The 15488-nt window shown below is 43.4% G+C and overlaps 1 long non-coding RNA gene across 1 annotated transcript in view; it reads left to right on the forward strand.

Annotated features, from left to right (window-relative positions):
• Positions 1-8725: 8725 nt before the first annotated feature.
• LOC109319095 overlaps positions 8726-15488 on the forward strand; it is a 20918-nt gene continuing 14155 nt past the window's right edge. Inside the window, exon 1 of the long non-coding RNA XR_002103371.1 lies at positions 8726-8738. This is a non-coding gene — a long non-coding RNA (uncharacterized LOC109319095). The remainder of the gene's footprint in view (positions 8739-15488) is intronic.

Genomic DNA, 15488 nt, shown 5'->3' on the forward strand with positions numbered 1-15488 from the left:
GCACCTGCTGTTGCTTGGCAGTTAACTCCCACTACATTGCACCAGCACGGATGCTACCTGGGGTCTCCTGGATCCTGAGCCCTCCAGTCATGGGCCCGGGGCTACAGTTTAACCCTTCAGGGGCTATATGCAGCCCATGAGCTGCTAGTTGGATAGCCCTGCTGTATCATATCAACAGTGTTGGCATACTGCTTTTCATCCCTAAGTTGCATTCTTTATTGGATAATTTTCTTTACTTGCCACAGTCTAATTACTTAGCAAGGGTGAGTTGTAGATCTATTATTCTCTTCTGGGGGGAAGTGTTCCAGATCCCAATCACAATGACTTTTCTTAACAGGTACCCAGTTAAACACCCCAACTTGTAAGATTGTCTCTTCAAATTTAGATTAATCTTACAGTCTGCTATGTTTTCACCTTCTTGTTGTAGTCCCTCTTTAAACACATGCCTCTTACAGGTTTCATTTTTTTTATGGAACACAGTACTTCAGTTTCATAGCTGGCCTCTTCTGCCTGCCTCCGTTGAAAATTAGTAAAGCCATCAAGATAGGGGTAGGCAATTATTTTGACTGGAAGGCCAGTTAGGGAGTTTTTGTGAGCTGTCATGGGCCTAGTCCAGGGGCAGGCAAAGTCCAGCTCACGGGCTGGATCTGGCCAGCAGTGGACTCCATTTCCCAGCAGCCCCTGCCTGTGTGGCTGGGGCCAGTTTCCATGGAAACCCAAGCAACAGCCACTCTGTGCTAGTGCAGAGCCAGGGTTTCCATGGAGACCAGCTCCCACAGTGCTGGCAGGTAGCAGCAGTGCCAGCCTCTTCCTGGTAAGGAGGGACTAAGGAGGTGCTGTACTGAAGGCAGGAGTTGGATGGGCTCAGCTGCCACTGTCTGTGCAGGGTGGACAGCAGTGGCGGTGCCGCTGGCAGGGGTGGTTTTGGGGGGCTATGGGGAATTCTGGGGTGGCTATAGCCCCCCCCAAGCACCACCCTAATGCTGCCCCTAATGGCAGGGTGCATGGCAAGGTGGGGAGCTGCTCGGAATCCATGTTGGGATCTTATGGCAGTGACAGCATGGTTCAGAGCCAGGGCACAGCCACCATCTGTAGCCTGCATGCCCTGGGCAGAGGCATACAGGTAGCAGCTCATGGCTCTGCCCCAGCTCTGGACCATGCTGTCACCATGGCAAGGAACCAGAGCAGAGCCATGATCTACTGCCTACCTGTCCCTGTCTGGGGCATGCAGAATGCAGATCACAGCTGTGCCCTGGTTCTAGACCACACTGTCACTGCCTCAAATCCCAATATGGGTCTGGAGCAGTTCCGCACCCTGCTACAATCCCTGCCAGCGCTGCTGGAGCTGGTCTCCATGGAAACTCTGGCCCTGCAATATCACAACATGGCTGCTGCTGGGGTCTCCATGGAAACTGGCCCCAGCCATGCTGTCAGGGGCTGCTGGGAAATTGAGTCTGGCCACCAGCCAGATCCACCATTTTGCCTACCCATGGCCTAGGCAAACCCCTACCCCACCTGCAACAGCTCACCAAAACTCCCTAAGTGGCCCCTGTACGTGGCCAAGCAGCTGAGATGGGACCGCAGGCAGGTGGGGAGCATTATCTAGGAGCAGAACAGGCAGGCTAGGCCAGGGCTCCTGGCACCTGGACAGGTGGATGGGATGGAGCTGCAGGTAGTCAGGGAGTCACATCCAGGAGCAGGATGGGGAGACAGGGCTAGAGATTGGGATTTCAGGGCTGTGACAGAGCAGGGCTGGGGCCCAGGGCAGAGCTGTGATCTGCTGCCCGCATGCCCCTGCTCATATAATTGGTGTCTGTCTCAGAGATGTGCAGACAACAGATCACAGCTCTGCCTCAGGCCCCAGCCCTGCACTGTCATCACTCCACATCCGAATCCCTGACCCTGGCTCCCTTTCCTGCTCCCATACATCACTCCCCACCCACCTGCTGCCCCATCCCAGCTGCCTGGCCATGTGCCCTGCCCGTGTGGGTCCCAGATGCTCTCCATGGAATACCTACCTTCCTACTCTTTCTGGCACCCTTGGCAGTGGGTGCTGGGTGGATAGGCCAGGGTTAGGGTGGCCAGCATAGATAATTATCTGGTTGTCCTCTGTCCTCTATTGATATGAACCCCGATGTCTTTATGTCCTCTATTTTTCTCTTCAAGAGAAAAATTTACATACATATTACTCTTCAAGAGAAAAATAGAGGACATAAAGGCATCAAGTTTCATATCAATAGAGGACAGAGTAGCAGAAAACCAAAAGGTCATCTGTAATGGCCACCATAGCTGAAGTGCCCAGGTCCATGTCCATGTCCGATAGCAGCAGCCAGAAGGAGCCACCACTGGGGCTGCATGGAAATGGAATTTGACTACCACACTGCCCCAGCCCTGCTGTGTACCAAGGGGTGACGGAACCAGCCACACATGCCCCGGTGGGTCCTCACACCGAGCAGGGCAAAGGGATCTACTCAGGCTGAACAAAATGCCTTGGCAGATGCCATATTTTCCCCACCTCTACCTTAAGTGCTTCAGAACTTGATATAATGCTACCTTCTGACTATCTGTCTTTTTGCTGGCAGCCATTGCTTACAGCCTTACAGGGCTGCTTGAACCTTCTCCAGGTATCTTTCACAATTCCAAAGTTACTTAACCTGGGTGAGACTTTAACTGAGTGTTAGTTTTTCTTATAATACTTTTTTCTCCTGTAATAACATGTTGCTCAGGAATCACTCAGAAGGAGTGAGAGAAGGATCTCAGGCAGAGATCTGTTTCATTCAATATCAGAACTCTAAGCCTAGGGACAGAAATTACACATAAGTGTAAGTGATTGGAAACTGGTTCAAATCTGTAACGCAACAGAAGTTCAGTGCACATAAACTGCTTTCAAAATGACCCAAACCAGTTTAAGATAAACTTGGATGGATGTAGTATCAGACTTAACTGATTTAGGTTAAACTGATTTATTGAACTTGTCTCAGATCCCCTCCAGATTCAAGCTGTCTGCCCTAGCAGAGCAGGGAGGCAGGCTCTAGTGCCCTCCCAGCTTCTGGCCTGAGCCACTACAGGCATGTGGCTGCATTTTTTGGAACCAAAAGTGAATGTCTGTTCGTTTGCTTATCGGTTCAATAACCGATCTTAAACTTAACATCTTAAACTAACATCTTAACTAACATCTTAAACTAACCTGTGAAGATTGAATCAATTCAGCCTTGGGCTTTTTGACTGTTTGTACTTAGCCAACTGATCAGCATCATATAAGGCTATGCATGGTATAATAACCCATTCCAATTAGTTTATCTCAGAGCCCCTTTAAAAAAACGGTTCCCCATTAGGAGTAGTACATGGGTAGAATTCTCTTTCACTTTACATGTGTAAAGTGCAGTTTCCCAGCCACACTTGCACTTAGTTTAAGATGTGATTCCACATGCAGTGATGGATGCATAAGTGGTCACATGACTACTGAGCATTTGGAATAGGCTTCCTCTTATCTTGGCAGATAAGATTGGGTAACTGCCATTTGAGCCCATGAAGTAAAACAGGATTCTTCCCTATGTCTTTCCATAGGGAAGAAGTACAGAGAGCAGCACAACTCAGCTAGAAGTTGAGTCTGAAATTGGATGTGGCATTAACTAAACATGCTCCATAACTGTTTACATGGTCTGTCCCACTGTAGTCAAAACTTTTGGAGCAAGGTTCCAGGAAATGCAAAGGACAGAGTTATTTCACAGACTGCTGACACAATGTCCCCACCCACAGAGCAAATCTGCAGCAGTCCTCCCTTGTTGGAAACCTTCTGTTGGCTGGGAGGAGTTATAATTTTGTATTTGAGGTGACTGGTTCCTAGGTCTATCCCTGAGCCAGCTGAATAATGGCCAGATTGCAAATGCAATAAAAGATGTGTTCCTAAAAGAGATGCTGCCAGACTGTTAACTGAGAGTGACATAGGACCAGCAATAATTTAACAGAAAGTATCAGGTGAGATCAACAAAATTCAGGGAATAAAGAATTTTAGGGACAGATTCCAGTATCTCAGTTATACTAGTGCCATTATAGAAGAGCTCTATTGACTTCTGTATTGTGACATTGGAATTGCACTGAAGAAACTCCAGCTGGAATCGGGCACAAAGGGCACAAGCACCATTTGTGCCGGTTTTCTGATCGGAGTGATTGATTAAATCTACTTGAGTTTGCTCTGTCCAGAGCAGGTGTGGAGCAAATTTGCCCTGATTCAGTCAATTAACTTTATCAGAGAATCCAAATCAATAGCATTACAATGATAACAATGTGCTGTGGACTGCATAGTTGGACTTGGACTTCCTGAATAACGTGGGAGTTATCTTTAAAAACAGTGCCTAAACTGTAAATTATGGAAACATGGATCTAACTTGGTCATCAGCATGAATACAACTTCAGTAAGCTCAGTGGAGCTATTCACACTCATCGAGTCAAGTCAAGTCAAGTCAGTCCTGAGGCCACTGTGACTGCTGGGGCACCTTAGATGCTGTGCATCATTGGTGATTCTTTGGGCAAAGTGACTCAATGGCACCTATCTCCTCTCCAGGTCTGAATAGCTGTTGTCTCACAGGGAGCCCATCTGCCCTTTGACAGGTTTTGTTTTTAGTCCTTCTGGTTGTCCACACACCCTCCTCATCCAAGGTAGGCCAGGTGGAGGTGCCAGGTTAGTCACCGACAACCCAACCGTGGAACAGGCTGTGCTGGTTTACATGGTACCAGCTAGTAGAGCAAGAGAGGCCTGGCCTGACAGCGATACACTCATACCTTTGATGAATATATAGGTCTTGTCTCCATTGCAAAAATAGTTGTTGTTTTTTTCTTTTGATGACCAACACATGTCAGCTATCCCAAGTTAAATACACTACTGTAGTAGTGAAGACAAGCGCTTTAGTTTTACCCTAAGGTAAACCCCAAGAGAAGGTACAAAGTTGAATTTGGTGAATTTACCTCAGGATTGCAGACATGCATTAGATACCCTGAGGTAAAATAAGCATCTCTTATAGCAATGAAGTCGGCCCCATGGTGATTACTAGCAATGCCAATATAGAACAAATAATTAAAGCCACTCGCTATGAAGGGTACTGCTGCGAAAGACAGTGGCACGAAAGCAAAGTCTGCCCTTACTCACTGTGCTAAAAGGGAACATGTTTAAAAGTGTGATCTCACCAGTGTTTACCAGAGCTATTCTGCTAGCAGTTTGCACATAGAAAACCCTTGCTGCTTTAGAGCCCAATGCAGCTAGCACTGAAAAACAGCAAGATTTTAGGTGCCTGGAGTCTATTATGATGAGAACTTTATATGCAAAGAGAGCTGGGGAGACTGGACCTTTAAAAATAAGTAGGAAGCATGTCTCTCTAATGCATATAGTCCTAACATTTGTCAGAAAGTTGGAGCCTGAATACACTCTTTTGGGGCTGTAGCATACAAGCTAATGCAGTATCCTGCTACCGTACAGATCTATGGAGGGATAGGGATGGGAAAAGGCTGTGTATATCCTCTCTCTGCCAGTATATACCAGAGATGCCTCTGTGTGCAGGTCAAGATTAATCTCATAATTAAAATACTGCTTCTTAGACATTTTCCTTAAGCAACAAATTAAGACAGGGGTAGGCAACCCCCAGCACAGGTGACAGAGCACGGCACCCAAAGGCATTTTCCTTGGCACACACATCTCAGGGTGGACGGTGAGAAAAGATCGGGCCTCTCACAGCTCCCCTACCTTCTACCCATGGCACGCCAATATTTTACGAATTGAGGTTGTGGGCATTTTTGGCACTGCCCAGAAATGTTGCTGACCCCTGGATTAAGGTATGCAGCCTTGCCTCATGCAGCAGTTCACTTTAAACACAGTTTATGACCCATAAACCCAGTTAATCAATCCATGGCCCAAATGTGACAGTCTGTGGGGAAATAAGCCAACCCGCTCCCCCCACTAAAACCCCATCAGTTTGAAATATGTTCTCATTTTAGTGCAAACTTGGACTTTAAATGATGGCTGTCACCTTGGTGGATTCAGTCTGTGTTCCACCCAGCCCCATCCCTCCAGCATTCTTCTACTGGAACAATCAAATAAATATTGTAAGGAGGGCATCTGTAAGCCTCTGTGACAGCCTGGTTAGGAACTATAGAACGTTAAATGCTTTTGTCAACCCTCAAGCATTTTCTGATCACTGGCTTTTATTCTCAGAAAGAAAGTTGTGTAAGAGGTATTTGGTACCTAAAATTCTGTTTGGCAGCAGGAAAGGAAGCATTGTAGTTTTGTTACATAAATGTTTCATCATAAATCCAAGTATATCCAAGTTTCTAACAAAAATGAAATGTGGTATGTTTTTCAAAAATGTATTATTTGGTCCCAATCCTTGGCTCGAGCCAAAATGCACTTGGAGTAGAATTTGATAAACGACAAGGTAGGTTGTTGTACGCTGCCTGTGACCCTGGAGCAGGTCAAGAGATAAATTCAGTCCCCAATAAAAGTTAAAACAATACCAAGGCTGCTCTAGGTTTACCCAGATGCAAGACTCCAGTATCCAGAGATCAGAAGAGCATGGTGACGTTCACTCCTGTCTATTCCTCATTGCACTTCCAGCACTGACAACTGTGCTGGCAGTGGGGAAGGCAATCTTAAATATCTGTCAGTGATATTCTGCCTACACAAAATCAGTTGTGGGATGTGGGGTTTTGCCTCTAAACCAAACAACAAGCTCATATTGATTATAATCATTTGGTCCAAAATCATGATGAGCTAGCAGTACAGTACTAATAGAAGCTAAGCATTGTTATATGGTATTTTCCTCTTGGTCATGACTTCTGCTAATAAGCAAACACCTTATGACACTTTTGAAACATTAGCAAATAACACTTTCCACCCCTCGGTGCAACCAATCCATATGGCATACACTGTATGTAAAATCATGGTAATAAAACCCAGTTAGAAGAGAGAAAAACAAGTACTGATGATTTATGTTACTACTTACCCATTATTGTCATGTGACATTAACCCAGATCCAGTCTACACATACCCCAGATTTCCTGAGTTCCAGTTTTGTATTACAGTGAAGGCAAATTGAAATAGTACTTAGAAGAAAAAATATGACCTAGGGAAAGCAAAATTTCTCCTACCTTGTATTATGTGCAATTTCAGGCAGTGTAACAGTGAAACATGGGCTGAGATATCTCTGCTTCTGCGAACATGCTATCTTTTAGAGGATGTTACTCTCATGTCTTCTAAACTTTGTGATATAAACAGCAAACCTAATTCTGAAAAAAGCATCCACCACAAGTGATTACCATAACCAGGAGCACACACATTTAAATCAAAAGTCAGTTGAGTTGGAAAAGGTTTAAGTTTTTTCAATAAATTATTTTTTATAATGACTATAAAAGTTATATAGTACACAGAGACTTGCTAGATGTAGATACTTTACTGTACTTGAATTGCCAGGAATACTTCCTGAGACATAAAGCTGACAATCAGACATCTGAGTGTGCTTGAAAAACATCATCCACTGAAAGATTAAAGTATGAATTTAGGAAAGTAATCCAAGAGGGAACATCCTTTGTTCTTTCTGGATAGCAAGGATGGTGATTGGAGTGATAGAAGGGTGAATGGTCTACCATTTTAATTTTAAAAAAATGCAATTGAAATATTAAAGGGACTCTAAAACACAGAACTATATTTTCTCTATTAAATATATGGTTTGTGATTCTTCAAGAACTATATTTCTTCAAGACTTTTACATTTTATGCTCATGATAAGTTATTAAACATATAAAATTACCTTCTTTATAGAGCATAACAAAGTTGCTAGCATTCATTTGTATATTATTCACTACAGTGAATGGCTTCACTATTTTAGAGGTGTGTGTCTTCTAAATGATCTTTTAATTATATGTGGATAAGGGGGAGAGGAGGTTACTGGGAAGAAAATAGGTCCATGAGGTGATGAGGAGGGGAATGATTTATTGACAGTTCCAAAGTAGCAGAACTACTGAACTGTACTTTTTAAGAAAAATAAAGACAGGTGTTAAAGAACAATGGGGACTAAAGACCTTGTAGTTATAACTGTCATGAGAAAGTAGGTGAGTAGAAACTGAGAAAAAATGTAATATATAAAACCTGATCGAGACTGGATGGTGTGTATTGTAAGGTGTAAAGAAAGATATCTAATGAACTTACCACACCACTAGCAATTATTTTTAAATAGTTAGGGAAAATTAGTGAGGCCTGAGAGGCTTAGAAAGAAGGGAGCATGTTACTGGTCGTTAGAAAAGGCAGGAAGGGAGGGAGAGAAAGAGTGAACCTGTCACTTACCATCTGGTAAGTCTAACTTCAATCTGTAGTAATACAGAGGAAAAGATATTAAAAAGAAAAAAATCCCTAAGTACCCTAAGAGAGAAAGGAACCACAGTCAATAAACAGCATGGATTTATAAAGAGGCAAACATGCCACACATGAGCTTTTTATCATTGTAAAATGGAGGCTGAAGAGAATACAGTAGATGTAATATACATGCAAACCTACATACATATAGGAATGTATGGGCTTCAGTACATTAAATAGGAGCTTTCAGTGCAACGCAGTGACAAAAAATTCAATGCCATTTTTGGGCTTTTAGTACAAAGCCATAGTGTCAGATCCTGGAGAAATGATAGATGCCCCGCTCAATATACAACACTGATGAGATGGCACCTCGAATGCTGCTTCCAAGTTTGAGTACCTCAGTACTAGACATGTATTGACAATCTGGAAGGAGTTCAAGAGAAATGGAAAATATATAAAAGGGCTAAATAAGTTGATTTGCATTGAAATATGAAATAATAAATATGTGCTATCTTGGCCAAGCCAACTCCTGTATTTCTTACCCTAGCAAATCTCTATTTTCCTTCAGTACAAGCCCTACCTGCATATAGAAAATGGGAATAAGTCTCAAAGAGAGAAAGGAAAGCAAACTAAGTGGAAAGCCTCATCTTATATAAGCTACTTATATAGCTCTATTGACTTCAGTGGACCTATAACAGTTTACATAGTATAAAAATCTGTCCCACAAGTATTGAAAAGGAACAGATGTGCAGGAAGAGGAAGAACTGGACTAAGTACCAAAAGGTGCTGGGAGGAGGGCAGAAGCAAATGGATGGAATTGGGAAAAGCACAATTTAGGCTAAATCTCAGAGCAGAGAATGCTAACAGTCAGATCAGTTACTTAGAAGAATACTCTGCAAAAGGAAGTCAAATCAGGAATATTTACAACTGAACAAAGCCCTAAAGTATGGATGAAAAGAGAATAGCTTTAATGGCCTACAAAGGTTGTGTGTGTGTTTAGGGAAGATGAGCAAGTTATTAATAATATAAATCATATAAATGAAATCGGGCCCCTATCAGTAACTATTGATCCCGTAAGCTTAAAGGTAAAATAAAATGTACCATATTTCAGTGGCATCTGGGCAACTGAAGTGCACCTTCTTTGCAGATCTCAACCTTAGTACTGCATACATTCATATTCGCTTGTATAAAAAGGGTGATGCCCCTCCCCACACCAACATTGTTATATATCCCCAAAGTATATTTCAAGAAACTTATTCCATTGTATTTACATACATATAAAACCTCTGAAAATGCCCTTGTATCTCTTTCAAGAATACCCATTTATCCAACAGATTTCAGTTTTACATGAGAAACAGAAAGAATAGAGGGATCTTTTATCTGTACCAAAATATCTTCTCAAGCTACTGTTAAAAGAAAAAAGTTTTAAACTTTTTGTATTTATTGTAGCTACAGATCAAAACTGATACTTCTGTTTTCAACTTGCAGAATCTCTACAGTACTCTCCAAGAACTGGCATGCTTTTCTTCTAAAACGCCAGGAGATGGTGCTGTGGATTTTAAATCGCGGGGTGAAGCATCCCTGTCAACGTGTAATTTTTCATCAGGTTTCCTTTGTGGATTCAGACAGAAATGAAAGGGAAACTGGAGCATTGCATAACTTTAGGACAGGAAAGGGCTAGGGTCTGCATCAAAGCAAAGTGTTCCCATTTAACAATCCCCTCCCCTCCCCCTTTCTAAGCTATAATAAAGCAGTATTGCTAAACTCAATGGTTTATTAAAAAACCCCACTAGACCAGGAATTTTACTTGATTCCACGTGTTTTCTCCCTGTCCAAATTACTGAAAAGTTTATTTCTGTTCTTCACCTCTGTAGAGCTGTTAGAGCAGGGCTGGGGGAGGCCAGGTATTTGTGCTGTAACACTGGCAAGCAAAACAAAAAAAAAATTATTTGCTTTTCTAATTCAAATGCAAAGACACGGGGCAAAGGGAAGAATGTCCCATAAAAAGAGTGATTTTTTTTCCTCTGTCTTCATATTTGCAGCTTAACCAGATGTAAACTTGCTGCAAACAGTACAGCAGTATTTATCCTTCCACAGATATCAGAGTGGACTTCAGTTCTCTACAGAGAGCCCACTCACCAGCCCTTTTAAAAGCCCCCTCTAGCACATAGCCTTCTCTCAGTTTAAGCTTTGAAAGCTGTAGAAATAGTCTTCCTAAACAGTTTTTTAAAACATTTTTCAAGTTAGGGGTAGCTTCAAACTCCTTACTTTCAAATGGGATTTGTATCCTGATTGGAAACGTTTTCCCTGCATGTGACATTTTTACCTTTAATTGCTTGGAAACTGGAAAGTGAGCAGCTAGCCGAGTCATTTTAATCACAAAGGGGGTTTCTGCCCAGTATTTGTTTAGCCCTGTGTCTAGCCCCCCTGTGCGGCGGATATCGAGATAATTATTTCAGAAGTAGGTGCTGCTGACAAGTTACAACCTATTTTCCTAGTGCCAGTACTTCTCGTCTATCCCTTACCTCATCTAATACATGAATAAATAATTTTAAATACCCTGCTCTCTGTCTGGTAGTTTTTGAACGCTAATGAGTATTTAAAGCCCATCACCAAGTCCCAAGAAATACATCAAATTCCTCGGGGCTACAGCAAAGCCCTATTACTGCTCAATATGTGTGAGTGTCAAATTGGCTTTCACTTACTAAGACAAACTGCAAGAAAGTAAATAAAATACTAGGAATAAATGTGTATTGGTGGGAAGACAGGTTTGGGGGTTTGCTTAGCACCTCGGTTGTGTCCCCTGAAAGCATTCACTTTTGCAGCTTCCAAAAACCCAAATCGATCAACTGCAAAACGATGTGTTTATGATGTGTTTATGGATTATCTAGTCCACAGGTTGCTTTAGCCAAAAAGCAAGTATTTCATCCATGTGCTGGGATACAACTCCCAGCCCTTTGACTTGCCAAGGGTCCAATCTATGTGCTCATAGTAGTTTCATTTTTAAAGACAGGTGATTTTGCAGGGAAAAGTGATGAGATGGCACAACTTTTTTTGCATCCATACATTTCTCACTGGACTTCGTTGAAGTGTGTCTGAGATGAAACGTTTTACAAGATGTTGTTCGGATGAGCATAAAGTATCTCGAAAATTGTATTAACAATAGAAGAAAGAAGGAAATACTACAAGCTGGGGAGAGGAGGGGACAGCTACAACTGTCTGTTCAGCCTGACACCCGACTTGGCTTTTACTCAGCTTGTGTTTCATATGCACTTAGCTGTGTAGGGACACACTTCTGAACTGGTTTAGCAAGATGAGAGAGGGAGAAAGTTGAGTGTAATAGCAATATTAGCTTGATCCCAGAGCTGCCCTTGTGACATTAGTGAAATGCTGACTATTTTCCCAAGCGTGTCAAAGCTGCAGGGAACCATACTTATTCCCTCTGGGTGTAATGAAACTGTCTTAATCTTTACAAAATACGCCTGGATTTCATTAAACTTCTGGGCACATCTAGACATAATGGGACACTCTGCCCTTCTCGAGACTTTTATAGCAAACGGAAACCACAACTTCATGCTCTCCTGGGTGCCCTGGTTGCTGGGGCGGGGGGGGTGTTTCAAGCCCCCTGCCACGGGCGAAGCACGAGACCCAGAGCTTTAGAGGCTGAGCATTAGGTACCTGGATGGAGTTTCATACTCCAGTTCCTTTACCAAAAAAAAAAAAAATGATCTGCCTTCACGATCTCAGTAACAACTTGTGTTTACTCTAATTTGTATTCCCTGAGTCTATTAACATGTAAAGTGTTTCTTAATTTTAGTGCGGCTAGATGGTCCATTAAAGTTTATAGCTTAATATTTAGGACTAGTCTGCCTTTCCTGGGCGACGTGATAGCAGCCAGCCAAACTGCAACCTGCCTGCAGTTCCCAGAAATAAACTTCTCAAAACCTAGCTCTCTCCATCCGCCCTGCCCCGGCCGACTGATGCTCCGCCCCGCAGCCTAGGGACGTTCCCCACCACTTTATGCGTCCTTTAGGCATAATGGAAAAGTTGTCTGATTTGTTCGCCTGTTTGTTTCCTTCCCTTCTTCACCTCGGATCCTGGCTGCTTTTGCTACGGAAATAATGAAAGAGATGCAGTCTAGTCAGTGACATAGGGCTGTGTTACAATTAAACCAGGTAACGAGACACTGGGCAGATGTGTTTTCATTGCACTGTAAGATAAATGCAGTGTTAAATGCCTGACAACTTCCCAGAAGCAATCAGCAAAAGTTTACGAGTGCATAAACCTCAAAGACCATTCCTCGGTATTTTTTATAAGCCCCGCATTTAAAGCTTCTATAAATTCTTCTGCCTGCTTCCAAACTAAAGTTACAGGGGACTCTTAACAGCCACCTTCTCCAGGGAGCCCGCAGGGGCTTGGTACAGGTTAGCTCGTGCCAGTCAAGCCCGAGAGGCAGCTTTTTTCTTGGGAAATATAAGTTGCAGTCGGATAGAAAGTTCCAAGTCTGGCAGGTCAGAAAGGAAGGACCAGAAAGGTGACTGATGCAGATCAGAAACAGATCAGGATGCAGATCAGATCTTGCAGATCCAGATACAGGCAGCTAGATACTGCGTTTAGTCAGGTGTACACCCAATACCTGGAGGAAAACAGAAGACGGGCAATACCCAATTATGCCCCACTGGAAATTATAACACCAGGTTTATAAAGTGCCACTGTTCATCTAATGCCTGACTGTCAATGCACCTGTCCGTGATGAAGTTTTCCACCTGCCCAAACACTGAAAAAGCATTAATCACTCGGATCCCCTCGGTCTGTAACCAGGGTCATGCAGATGATAAACTGTCTTTAACTTTGTATCAACATCTGAGCCCTCCTATCTCTCAGCTCCCATCTTTCAAACTGCTTACTGAGCAGGTGAACACACCATCCGAAAAGTTTCAAGCACAAGAGAAAGACAGGATGAATGGGGCCATATATCGGCGTGAGAGCTCTCCAAAAAGACCTCTGCCTTCGAAGAAATAAGCTGAGAGCAGTAAACCGCTTGTCCTGACACCATCAAATTACAGTAATAGTATCTGCAGCCTTAAGTGATCTAATGAGTTTTACAAGTTGATATTAAACAGATAAAAAAAAACCCTACTGTGATGATAAAGCCCCTTGTTTATAATCCCAGTGAAAATGAAGTTGCTAATTGGAAAACAATAAACGTAAAATGCCTTTGGATTAATAATGATAGAGGTTAACAGAGGCATCTCTGGGAAAGGGGGTGGGGGAGACGTGCGTTCATTTGAATGTGTACTTTGGATTGCAACCAGAGACATGTGCACAAGCCATGGGTGAGGGGAGAGGAGGGGGAGGCGGGGGGCGCCACCCCCTCCTCTGGAGGGCTCGGTTTGTTTGTTCATTTTCAAAACAGAGACACGAGGTGACTGAGGTCTGTATTGTAGTTATGTCCTTGCTAGATGAAATCTCAGTCAATTACTTTGAAATCTGCAGCTTGGCTTCTTTTCATTCTTTCCAGGTGAAAATTCAAACGTTCCTGTTGTAGCCTGGTCCTTTCTTTCCTGAAACAAGGCACCCAACTGTTCAGATATTACCATTCAAAAACAGGTTCTGTGGCAAACCTCATTTGTGAATCTATTACAGAGATTAATAGATTATTTCTCTTTTTTCAACTAATTCTCAGTGGGGAAATTTAACCATATGGTAAGGAGAGAATTAGAATTTCATCACATTAGAGCAAAATGTAATGAAAAGAGTCCAGCACCTGGGGCCAACTCTGAAAGACACAATTAAAAGGTTTTTAATGAAACCAGAGAAACCAAAAATTTCATAGCCTTCAGTAATTCTGCCACATAAGAATGATTTACTGGAAGTGTTGGGAAATATTGTTTTTACTGATGTCATAAGAATGAAAACTTGCCACTAAATACCATGTGCTTTCAGAGCGATTACAATAACGGGAGAAAGGGCTGCTTGTTTCTGCTATTAGAGGATCACTTGGACAAATTTTAGGCAAATACTCTCACGTTTGCACTCCAGGCTCAGGACCTGACTGCATTGCCTTGCAATGGAAAGATTTGGGCACTGACGCCCAGGAAGACACAGACAGACAGACAGACAGACAGACAGACAGACAAACAGATAGATAGATAGAGGCTAATGACCTAAATGCTGAAATGACCTTACGTTTACCTGATACTGTCAGATGCACAAACCATCAGGCATTGCTGAGTTGTGCAAGGTGTGTGGGGGGGGGCGGGGGTCTTTGTATAAAACCATGCAGGGGAAGGAAGAGGCTTTGAAGAGTGTGCTCAGTAGAAAAGTTTCTTCCTTTTTAAAAAAATCAACCTCCTCATTTTAAAGCTAACTGGTGTTTATTATTATTATTATTACTAATACATAGGGGGGCAATTACTCTTAAACTGCACTCTGCTGCTGGGGCAATGACAACATTGGGGGACGTCGACACTTTGTCCTGAGGGCGGGGGCTGGTTTGAAAGCAAGGTGAGCTGCCAGTGGCTGGTGAGCAGTGGGCCCCCAGCCCGGCTGAGGCCAGGGCTGCCCGGGGAGGAGGGGGCGAAGTGAGCTGAAGTCCGCTCGCAGGAGCCCGGGCTGCCAGGGGGGCTTCTCTGCAGTGCAGGGCTGCAATTTGCTGAAGGAGGCAAAGAACCTCCTCAGCTCTGAGCAGGGCTTTTAGTGTGCTCATTGATGAGTGAAAGTCGCCACACATGTCAAGCTAAAGGCAGTTGTTGGGTTCCTAACAGGACACAACGCCTTGCAAACATATGCGTTAAGCTGTGTATACAGATGGCAGGGAGAAGAATGGAGCAGGCGCCTTTTATAAAGCTCTAGCTGATGCCTGTCTTCAGAGCTGGGAAATGAAACGATTCCGACTCAGGGCCAGCTAGCGCCGGGGATTGTTTGTTACCGTTTTAATCCTATTAATTAAAACGTTAACCTGATTGGGTGGAAAGCTCTGTCCCAACAGGCGAGTCTTCCTCATAATAACCTACTCTCCGAGATAATGATGTAAAAGCCTCCCCCGTCTGTGGCGGCGGCTGGTTGATGGGTCCGGAAATCTCTTGAAGGTGAAGCCGAGCAAGATAAACGGGGGCTGCCGGCGGCTCACAATGCCCGAGCGCGCCGCG

Source organism: Crocodylus porosus, unplaced genomic scaffold, assembly GCF_001723895.1.
Source record: "Crocodylus porosus isolate Cpor-Errol unplaced genomic scaffold, CroPor_comp1, whole genome shotgun sequence".
Classification (NCBI taxonomy): Eukaryota; Metazoa; Chordata; order Crocodylia; family Crocodylidae; genus Crocodylus; species Crocodylus porosus.